This window comes from Mus pahari, chromosome 1 (assembly GCF_900095145.1).
Source record: "Mus pahari chromosome 1, PAHARI_EIJ_v1.1, whole genome shotgun sequence".
NCBI lineage: Eukaryota > Metazoa > Chordata > Mammalia > Rodentia > Muridae > Mus > Mus pahari.
In genome coordinates this window covers 86,854,003-86,865,842 of record NC_034590.1, presented here as the reverse complement: position 1 = coordinate 86,865,842, position 11,840 = coordinate 86,854,003, and positions in this window count along the sequence as shown.

The following is an 11,840-nucleotide window of genomic DNA, read 5'->3' as shown; positions in this document are numbered from 1 at the left end:
TGGCTGGCCTCGAACTCAGAAATCCGCCTGTCTCTGTCTTTTTTAAAGAAGAGTAAGCAAGGGTTGAGAATGTTCATATTAAAAGTAGAGGAAGTAGGGGGAGGACATGGTGTGTGGTAAGGCTTACCTTTGGTATTATTCAAATGTCCAGTCACCCACCATTCCTTACACTAATATTTCTTGTGCTCCATATCAGGGCACACTGCACAGTATTACCTGGTGATTCCAGGTGCTAGGAGTCATGTCAAGTGTACATATTTTAAGTGGTGAATCCACCTGAGATATAAGATAATAATCAGGTAGAAATATCTTGCATCTTTAAGAAGACATCATATCTAAGTTACTGCAGGGTGATCATTTCTAGGAATTTGGAGGTTATTGCGTGAACAGGGTGGGGCTGGTGATGGGGCTCAGAGATAAAGAACACTGCTCTTCAGGAAGAAGACCTGGTTTCGGTCCTGTTTCCTGATCCCATATGGTTGCTACCAGCCATCTGGAATGAGTCCCCCCTTTCATTGCTTCTGTGAAACTTCACACACACACACACACACACACACACACACACACACACACACTGCACAGACAGACATGCAGACAAAACATGTATACACATAAAATAGAAACATATAAATAAATCTTTAAAATGTGCAATCTACCTCAGCCAAACTCCTCATTCCCTTCACATGTCTCCCATCCTTAAATTTATTTATTTATTGCAGATGGAATTTCAGAAGACAGAAAGTCTCTCACCAAGAAAGTGACCAGCTGGTTTGGGATTCTCTCCAGAGTATCGTTGGGTGTACAGTATGTATAATGTGAGCATTTCCTACATCAGAAATTGGGACATACAGTCTGCCAGACACAAGTGCCTTTGAGGACAGTGAGAAAGACTGTTTGAAGATAAAACTCCCCCAGAAAATCTGAGATGGGAGCTGATGACAACTGCAGTGGGGGCCCTCTCTCCAGTCTCCCCCACAAGTGGCATTTAGTCTTTGTATCTCTGTGTTTCTCACACACACAGGACGCATCTGCCAAGGGTTGACTTTGATTGAGGAAGGGAGATACATCCAAACCCAGGAGTGTCTTTGTTCATGGGAAACACAGAACTTCCAGGTATAAATGAACCTGATACAAACAGAATTATGAGAGGACTGGACAAATAACTGAGAAATTTTGGATTTTTCCTGCTCCAGATTTCTACTGAAATAACCAGAGGAGAACTGGTCTAGCAAGATGCCTTTGGTACCCAAAGAAATATCATCATTTATTAATGTTTAATCCTCTTCTTTGTTACATTCACCTGTTCTTTTGTATCATTTACGTGTGTCTGTGTTAGGGGTACACAGATGCCACAGCTTATGTGTGGAGGTCAAAGGATGGCCCTGGGTTATTTTCCCCTTGTATCATGTGGGTTCTGGGAATCAAACTCAGGTGATCAACGGGTAAAAGTGGTCTTGGAGGCAAGCGCGTGTATTAGCTGAGCCATCTTACCAGCTCATAAATTTTATCAATATAGAAAATCAATTATAAACAATAGGGTCCACACAATAAAAATTGTGCAACTGATTCTGTCAACCTTGTGAACAATCAGGAGTGGACTCTGAAGGAGATCCAGGCCACTAAGAGAAGCTGTGAATTCATGAATTGAGAGATCCATTTCCCCAAGTTAGGAATCAGTAAACATTAGTAGAATGGATGAGTGAAATAATCCTATATGAACCGCAGATAAAGCAATGCATACATCTACTTTACATTTAAACAACACACACACACACACACACACACACACACACACACACACACACATACACCGTTCATCCAAGACTATGACCTGATTCAGCCAGTATACAGGGACACACTTTGGTCCAATGATCTTATCAATATTAATCACAAAGTGAACCATTCAAAGAACACTATCTACTAAATAATGTCTGAGACTGGTGGGCACCTGTAAGGGTTATAGGAATTAAGCAGATATTCCCAAACTGGATCTCAGCCTCCAGTTCTTTGCTGTTCCTAGTGTGGCCAAGAGAGCCAATCTGATCCAAGGTTTTCATCTATGCTGTCAGGCCTGACTACTGCTTTTATGTTGAGGCTCTAAGCTTTGCTTCTGAAGAGTCTCAGAACAGTGTGGGTGGTAGACATGATTAAAACTCAGGTCCTCCCTAACTCAACCCGAGTGCTCTGTCGCTGAAATTCTGTCCTGTTCTACATATGAATATTTCCCACAGAACTACTATTTTTCTTCTCTGGAATTCACTGAAGGCTGCTGACTGTGTTTGACTGAGAAGAGTTAGTAAAAAGGCTTCCTGTGGCGGAGAGAAACAGCCTCACTATTCCTCTGTTGCTCTCACGCCATTTCCTATTTTTCCAGATCTGGAAGGTCTAGAGCAATTACGGACAGCCTGCATTCACTGCTTCCGATCAATAGAGTGTGGGGTATGTGGAATACAGTTGTCTGAGGGTAGGTAATATACAACAAGCACCTACAGGCCAGCAGACCCACAGAATGATCATGAGGTCTCGTAGGTACACCAGCCTAATAGGCTCATTAGACATAGACATCCAGTAAATATTGCTGGGTTTTCCCAAGGGCATTATGGGACATTCTACTCCCTCAGTGTCTTTGGCATATGACTTGTTCTATTCAGTGAAATTTGGGCATAAAAGAATCACATCAGCGTTGAATGGAAACCATCAGAGCTGAAGGGTGGCTTTGCTGTGCACGCTTCTTTTCTTCTGTGATGCTGGCACAGGAGATCCTGGAGACAGAAGCAGACTCCACAGCTGACTCTGATGGGTCATTTCTTAACTGCAGCTTGGTTTCCATGTGGGTCTTGAACACCTGGAGTGGGGACTATCCCAAAAGCTCTTGCCTGTCTTTAGGGTATGATCTTCAAGCTGGGCTGCCTTGTCTGGCCTCAGTGGGAGAGGATGAGCCTAACCTTGCAAACTTGATGTGACAGGGTGGGGGAACCTGCTCAGAGGAGAAGGGGAAGGGGGATGGAAGGAAGGATTATGGGAAGCAGTGGCTGGAAAGAGGGCAGTGAATAGGATGTAAAGTGAATAAGTAAAAAATAAAAATAATAAATAAATACCAAAAAGAGAGAGAATAGAAATGAGATACTTGTTATCACAGCAAAACTCAGCTCATACTGACTGACAGTATATTTATCACACATAAAAAAATTAGTTTAGCAAGGGGTGTCACTCAGTTTGTAGAATGCTTGCCTATTTTGCATGAAGCCCTGGGTTTGATCTCTCAGAACCCAATGAGCCAGATGTGGTAATGCCTGCTTGTAATCCCTGGACTCTGGAGGTGGAGGCTGGACAGTGAGAAGTTCAAAGTCATCATGTGCTGTAGAGTGAGTTCCAGGAAAGTCTGAACTAGAGATCCTGTCTTCAAAATAATTATAAAAAGATTTGTTTAATAAATTACTGACTTACTTAGCAGTTGTTATGTGTGGCAGTTACTGTACAGTGCAGCAGAGCTTTCTTTCTTTCCGCAATGCTGTGGAAGAAGCAGGAGTTTGCATATGCTAAGCATGTACTCTACCATGGAGATACAGCTGCAGCCTTGTGACATGCATTTACATCAAAGAGAAATGATTAAAAGCCCTGCTATCAAATCTGACTTATGATTACTATGATACGAATATGGGCCTGGAAAAGTATAGGATTGACGTGTGAGCATTCTGGATGAATGGGGCATAGAGACTTTAGATGCTTTAGTTGCTACTATAGTTCAGGGGAAAGGAAACCCTGAGGGTCACAGATTTAACCACAGTATATTGGTGATCAGTAAGAACTGGAGTTTCAAACAAACACGTGTGTCTGTGCCTACCTCCAAACTGCATAATTTCTATGCTATGCTGCCCATTTCTGGATATGGCAAGACTTATGTTTTTTGGTTGCTTTTTTTTTTTTTTTCCTTTATGAAAGTCAGAAGAAAGGAAGAAAGAAAGAAAGGGGAAAAAAACCCTCTGCCCTTTCAAATGCTCACAGCTAGCCAAGCTTCCTGGGCTTGCTTTGACAGGCTGTCTTCCCTTCAAAATGAGAAGAGAGGCAGCAGTGGACAGAAATAAAGGCCAGCTGTTCGGTGAAGCGAGAAACCTGCACACATGCCTGTGAAGACGCCTGTTATTTCAGGAGCCCCAGAATCTGCCGCCCCACACCTGCCTTGACACACTCCGGATGCAGCAGCCTGTGCTGACATTAACCCGAGAGAGGGAGGATCTAGCTAAATTGCATGTTTTTACACAGACTTAAGAAAATGTGAGGTTTGTGGTAGGAATGTACTGATACCATCATTAATCAGCAAGCAGGGTGGCCGAGTGCGGGGATGAAAAGGAAGACTGGTGTCGGGGACACCAGAGGAGAGCTGTGGAGAGGGACCCCTTCAGGGTCTGAGAACCCTGGTCTTAAACCTCAGCTCTCCCTTTCCAAGAGTGTAGACTTGAACTACTCAGTAATCCTCCAAGAGCCCCATCTGCAGAGCTGGGCAAAATAAGACTATGGTAAACAACAGTCATAAGCTCCATTACTGATTCATACTGTTGGACATGGGTGTTAGTATGCTACCTGAAAAGATGTTGCTATGTGCAACATGAGAAGAACAGTGTGACACTATTGTTCTGTGATGACCTAGGTTGATTTTCCCAGTCTCTCGGGGTGGGGTGGGGGGAAAGCTCCTGTTTCTGTGGATTATCCATGGTCTCCCATCGGCTTCCTCAAAGACCAAACACAAGGTGAAGTTCATTTATGGTTATCAGAGATGGTTAGATTAATGTGGGAGACCAATTTATAGTCTTGGTGTTATCCCTAGGTTCTACCTAGCCATATTCAATCCTAAATACACACACGGAGTTTCTGGCAATCTTGTTAAAAGATAGCTGCCAGAGCCTGGGGGATGGATTGGTGGGTAAAGCGCCTACAGCACAAGTGTTAGAACCTGAGTCCTATCTCTGGTGACATGTGTTTTTAGTCCTAGCTCTGGGGAGGTGGGTACAAGTAGAACCCTGGGGCTCACTGGCCACTGGTTTATATAAATGGATGAATACCAGGCTCAGTAGAGATGCTGACTCAAAAACTAAGGTGGAGAGTAAGAAAGGAAAACACTGAAGACAAACCTCTGGCCTCTGTACTCATGCACACATCCATGCATAGGCGCGCGCACACACACACACACACACACACACATACACACACACACACACTGGCAGCTTTAGATTAGATAAAACCAAGGATCCTGTGATTCAAATTATATCCCCCACGACATTCCCATTCTGCTGGTCCGTCAACATGCTCTCAAAGAGTCTCCCTCAGCCACTTTCTTCTAGGATTTGAGTGGGCCCAACCCAGAGTAAGAGTACAAGCCAGGACCTCATGTCCCAGGGGCCAGGAGAAAAAAGATTTCTACATCAGAGTACCTGCACTCAATCAGTTTGTTTCTCTGCAGAAAATGAGAAGAACCTGGCCATTCATCTCCCTTAAATTCGCCCAAGAGTGAAACTGCACCTAGTCACTTCGCATTGGAGATCCGGAGATGACAGCTTATAGAGGAAGGATGATCCAAGTTCATTGGCAGCCTCTGGCTTTGGTGCTCAGAGCCACGTCCCCTGGATTCTGAGACCCACTTCCTCGTTTGTAGCTAACAATTGTTATGTTGATTTTTCTGCTGCCTTTTTTTTTTTTTTTTTTTTTTTTTTTTTTTTTTTTTTTTTTTTTAGTTACTTTGAACTTGACTGTGTCTCCTTAGGTTTAGAGAGTGAACTCATTTTTTCCTCATAAATTTAATTGCTGACATAAAAGGAAAAAAAACTGATGTAATTGAACAAGAAGATGTTTACAACCCTCTTCAAGCCATTGAGTTTCTGGCACACAAAATTTATGACAGCTAGCAAGGAAAGTGGAAATAAAAAGAGGGGTTGGGGGAGGCCAAGACAGATGTAACTGAGGAACAGCTGGGTCGATGGAGGAGTTGGCATCCTGATGCTCAGACACTCCGTGGTACTCAGTTGGGTCACTTTTTTGGAGACTATTTAACTGGATATTGAAGATTCCCTTAATAAATGCCTAATCTTGGCAGAGATAGATTCCTAAAGAAAACTCCATAAATTACAATGATGGTATTGTGTTAAAGACTTGCTGGAGCTATTTTCAGAGGAAATCAAACTGCTGGTAGTGTCATTTTTGGTTTTGATACAGTGTCTCATTTTTCCCATGCTGGCCTTGAACTTGCTATGGAGCTGAGGGCAACCTCTTCCTGAGCCTTAACCTTCTGTTCCCATCTCCCAGATGATTGGATGATAAACGTGTGCCTACAAGCCTGGTTTATGCAGTGCTGGTGAGGAAATGCATACTAGGTTGCACTTTGTGCATACTAGGGTGGCACTCCTCCAACTGAGCTACATCCTCAGGCCTGAAGTTGTTGAAGTTTTAAAGATCATTGTCCAGGAGTCTTGCATCAGTCCCTGAAAGGGCTCAAACCTTCTGAAAGGAGAGGTTCCCATGTTTTGATCCAACCCCAGATAAATGGATACAGATGTTCCTTGAACTTGATCAACTCGCCTCTCAGCATGAATGCAAAATTGATTGGGCCAAATCAGAGCCCATGCCAGTGAAGGCTGGCTGCACGCAGAAATAAAATCAGCCACCTCCCATTTACTTAGAAGTCTCCGGCTTAAAATACACTGGAGGAAAATGTGTGCTTCGTTTTAGAGCAAGAGCCAAATTGCACAGTGACAAAATTATTCCCATCAGCGTGACAGCCTCAGCCAATCGTTCCCTTTTTTAATGTGCCGAAAGGAGGCAACTTGGCATCATTAAAATAGGATTTTTTTTCCTCCAGAAATACATCATGAAGTGGGGAGGAACTAGAAACAGAAGGGATCCATGCTTCCATCTAATTCTGAGACTGGACCTTTTTGAGTTGTCTGCTCTGGGCATTACACAAAGACTTCCTTTTGATGGTCTTGGGGTAGCATGGATATGGGTGGTTTCCTTTTAACTGCTCCAGTAATTCCTGAAGCAACTCTTTTGCTGCCCGACTGTCTTCATTGATTTTTACCTTCTAGATTGGTTCATAAGCTATTAGTCAGAGGCCATTGGTGTCACATGCTTTCAACCTCGATTTCCATGCAGCCCAAGTTTGCCCTTGCCTCTCATTCCCTAAGGATGCTCTATAAGCAATCCAGGGTGTATAAGCATCGTACAAAATTGTTCACTTAGACAGCCGATGTAAGGGATGTCTAGTTCCGAACAGCGGCCAGATGTGGCCATCTCTCTGCTAGCCTCTCACTCTGGAGAAGGATTCATGCTCAGCCCGCAACACCAGCAAGCTCCCTGCCCAGCCTCACTCTTCCAGATTCCAGATGTCTTATGCCCTCTAACATCTGCTGCACATTGCCACCCTCACTGCTGAGAGGTGACAGTGTGCATTTCTTTCTGTGTAGAGAAAGTCTCATTTTGTCCTGTTGGGGGACGTCATTCTTGGTAATTAGGCTTTGCTGTCTCTGCTTGTTTCTAGCATGTGTCTGAGATTTCCTTTCCCAATTTCTTTTTTAAATCCAGTGATTTAATGTCTCTTCCCAGAAGATGACTTAAAGAGAAAAGGAATAAATTCTTCAAACATCTATAAGAACACATAACTCCACTTTTATTTCAGAGAAAATTGGTCACCATTGATTTTAAGGATGAAAGTTGCACAGATGAAGGGAAGCATATTGTTCAATCAAAGCCCAGTGACGCTGGGGTGATCAAAGGTTCACCTCACATGTCAGCTCACATCTACTGGTGATATTCTCTGACATGCTGTGGTGCGAACAAGTCAGACTGGTTGACAGGATTTCATGGGAAGAATCTGAAATGTTGGCTGCAGACTTGGTGAGGAGATATGACCAACCATCCATCCACTTTTTAAAATGCTAACTCTTGTATAAGACAATTCACATTTCCCCCTATTACTTCTACCAGATATAATTGCAATGTCATTCTGAGAAAAAGTGAATAGTCCTAAGGCAAAGTAACAAGTGGCTTTTCCCCTCAAGCAGTCATTTCTGCCAAAAACTTGATCACACTTGCCAGCTCTGATTGATTAACCCTTGCCAGGACAGCTAGGCTAAGATCTAGGATTGATTAGTAATGTCTACAACAGATGAAAGGTAGTTATGAGTCCACATAGACACAGCTTTGCCCAACATGCTATGTATCCTGCTTGGGAAGACAGTAAGACAATAAAGGGATTAAAGACATCTCACAGGGCAACATATGAGTTATTCTCACAGTGGCCAGAAGAGAAGCAGGTGTGTGTCATCAAATGTCAGCAACCTTGCTATCAAATGTCAGAAAATTTGCTCCTAAGTGTAGATATTGTGCTTTCTCCCTCCTAATATAGAATGTTTTGCAAAACACTGAAGCCCTCAGTAGCAAACTCAAAAAGTAACTAGGGTTCATCACCACCTAAGTGCAGACAATGGGCATCTTGGTCTGTTTTCTGTTACTAATGGACAAGACTGTGCACAGTGTGTCCATATGCTATCATATTATTTCCTTGTATATTTGAAATTTATTCTCATTAGACAAAATTTCAATTAAAAAGTCATAGAGACATGCCAACAATGTAAGAAATCAAGATAAAGCTTTAACTCAGCAATGTGTAAGTCACCCTATACACCTGTAAGTTTAAAATCTCTCAAACTATAGGACCCATGACCAGTTGTTTTTCTCTGAAGAAAAGTTACTTCTGGAAGAAAATGTATCATCCTGAAATGACCTCAGTCTATGCTAGCTGTGGGTATTTATGAAGGCCCCATGACAGATTGGTAAACAAGGAAATTTAACAGGCTCTTAGCTCTCTTTCCTGGGAGTGTGGCCTTGACATGGTGTACTGGCTAGCTTTGTGTCAACTTGACACAGCTGGAGTTATCACAGAGAAAGGAGCTTTAGTTGGGGAAATGCCCCCATGAGATCCAGCTGTGGGGCATTTTCTTAATTAGTGATCAAGGGGGAAGAGGCCCCTTGTGGGTGGGGCCATCTCTGGGCTGGTAGTCTTGGGTTCTATAAGAGAGCAGGCTGAGCAAGCCAGGGGAAGCAAGCCAGTAAAGAACATCCCTCCATGGCTTCTGCATCAGCTCCTGCTTTCTGACCTGCTTGAGTTCCAGTCCTGCATCCTTTGGTGGTCAACAGCAGTATGGAAATGTAAGCCGAATAAACCCTTTCCTTCCCAACTTGCTTCTTGGTCATAATGTTTGTGCAGGAATAGAAACCCTGACTAAGACACATGGCAAGACTTGCTTCATAAAATAAAGTCTATAAAGTCAGTTGACAACACACCGTACAAAGGGCTTACATTTACCATCAACAAACATGCATGTAAAACTCTGCTAAAGCAAAAAAAAAAAAAAAAAAAAAGGAAATCAACTAAAGCCCTGCATGTGCTCCCATTGTATCTATCTATCTATCATCTATCTATCATCTATCTATCATCTATCTATCATCTATCTATCATCTATCATCTATCTATTCTATCATCTATCATTTATCTATTTATCATATATACCATCTATCTACCTATCATCCATCTATCATCTATTTATCATTTATCTATTTATCTATTTATCATATATACCACTATCTACCTATCATCCATCTATCATCTATCTATCTATCTACCTGTCAATCATTTATCTATTTATCATATATACCATTTATCTACCTATCATCCATCTATCATCTATCTATCCTCTATCTATGTATAATATATCATCTATCTATAATCTATTTATCTGTTTATTATCTATCTATCTATCTATCTATCTATCTATCTATCTATCTATCTATCATCTATCCATTGTGTGTGTGTGTGTGTGTGTGTGTGTGTCTCTTTCTAACATAAAAGTGAAGTCCATGGTGCCTCCAGTGAGGAGAAATGAGTTCTGCCCTTTGAAGGACCCTGTAACATCCTGTGCCTTTGCCTGCGTAGTCACATTTTATTATTGTCCATTGAACCATTCACACATGCATTACAAATTTGTGTTTTGTTCAATTTTTTGAAAGGAGAAGTGCACCAAGCTGTGTGAGTTACTGTTAGTGACTTGGAATAAAACTTCTAGTTGAGGCATTGTGATCTCTGAAGTTAGTTGGCCCCAGATCTTGGGAGGGGGCAAGTTTGATACACCCAAGAAAACTGCATAGTGTTTCAAAAAGTGCCCTTTGCCACCTAGAGAAGATTATGAAAATGTATATGGAAAGTGTAGATGAAATTATGTTTTGAAATATAATAAAAAATATACTTGCTCTGGGCTGGAGAGATGGCTTAGCAGTTGAGAGCACTAGTTGCTCTTCCACAGGATCTGAGTTCAATTCCCAGCACTGGAATAGCAGATGAAAGTTGCCCATAACTCCAGTTCCAGCAAACCTGATCCCCTCTTCTGACCTGTGGGTTTCTGTGTGCACGTGGTGTTCATACATATATGAACACATTTAATTAATTAATTTGAAATTCTCATCATTAAAATATAATCCTAGGGACATGGGGAGATAGGTAAAAATACATTGTGCAAGCATGAGGACCTGAGTTTGGATCCCTAGAACCCCTATTTAAAAACAACAAAACAGATCCGGGCTCGTTCCCCACCAGAGGAGAGGTATCCGCCAGGGAGGGCTCTCACTGCCTGAGCTGGTGAGGGAGCCATCTTTGCTCCAGGTCGCCCAGGCTCCAGTCCCTACTGGTGAGAGAGTGTGGACAGCAGAAGCAATACAGCTTCTGGGACAGACCCTGTTTTCCAGGCATCTTCCCCACCAGAGGAGAGGTATCCGCCAGGGAGGGCTCTCACTGCCTGAGCTGGTGAGGGAGCCATCTTTGCTCCAGGTCGCCCAGGCTCCAGTCCCTACTGGTGAGAGAGTGTGGACAGCAGAAGCAATACAGCTTCTGGGACAGACCCTGTTTTCCAGGCATCTTCCCCACCAGAGGAGAGGTGTCCGCCCAGGAGGGATCTCACTGCCTGTGCTGGTGAGGGAGACATTTTTGCTCAGGGTCGCCCAGGCTCCTGTCTGTGCAGCTGAGAGTGCGGACTGCAGAAGCGACACAGCTTCTGGGACAGACCCCATTTCGGGCTCCAGACACCCTGGCACCTTCCCTGCCAGAGGAGAGGTGGCCACCCAGGAGGGCTCTGTCTGCCAGAGCAGGTGAGAGAGCCATATTCTGTCCAGGGTCCCTCCCTCGGAGAATAGTCTTTGCAGTTGAGTGTGCAAACTACAGAGGCGACACATCTTCTGGGACAGGCCCTATTTCAGGCCTACATCTTCAGCCAGGAGGCAGGTCTGAACGCCAGAACTCTTTGCACCTTCCCTGCAAGAGGAGAGCTTGCCTGCAGAGAGTACTCTGAGCACTGAGACTCAGGAGAGAGTTGGACTCCCAGGACTGCTGACAGAGGCTAACAGAATCACAGGAGGAACAAGCTCCAGCCAGAGACAGCTATAACAACTAACACCAGAGATTACCAAATGGCAAAATGCAAACATAAGAATCTTACTAACAGAAGCCAAAACCACTCACCATCATCACAACCCAGAACTCCAACTTCAGCCAGTCCTGGATACCCCAACATACCCAAAAAGCAAGACTTGTATTTAAAGACATATCTCATGATGGTAGTAGAAGATTTTAAGAAGGGCAATAATAACTCACTTAAAGAAATACAGGAGAACACTGCTAAACAGGTAAAAAGCCTTAAAGAACAATAGGAAAACACTGCCACACAAGTAGAAGTCCTTAAAGAAGAAACACAAAAATCCTTAAAAGAATTACAGGAAAACACAGCCAAACAGGTGATGGAATT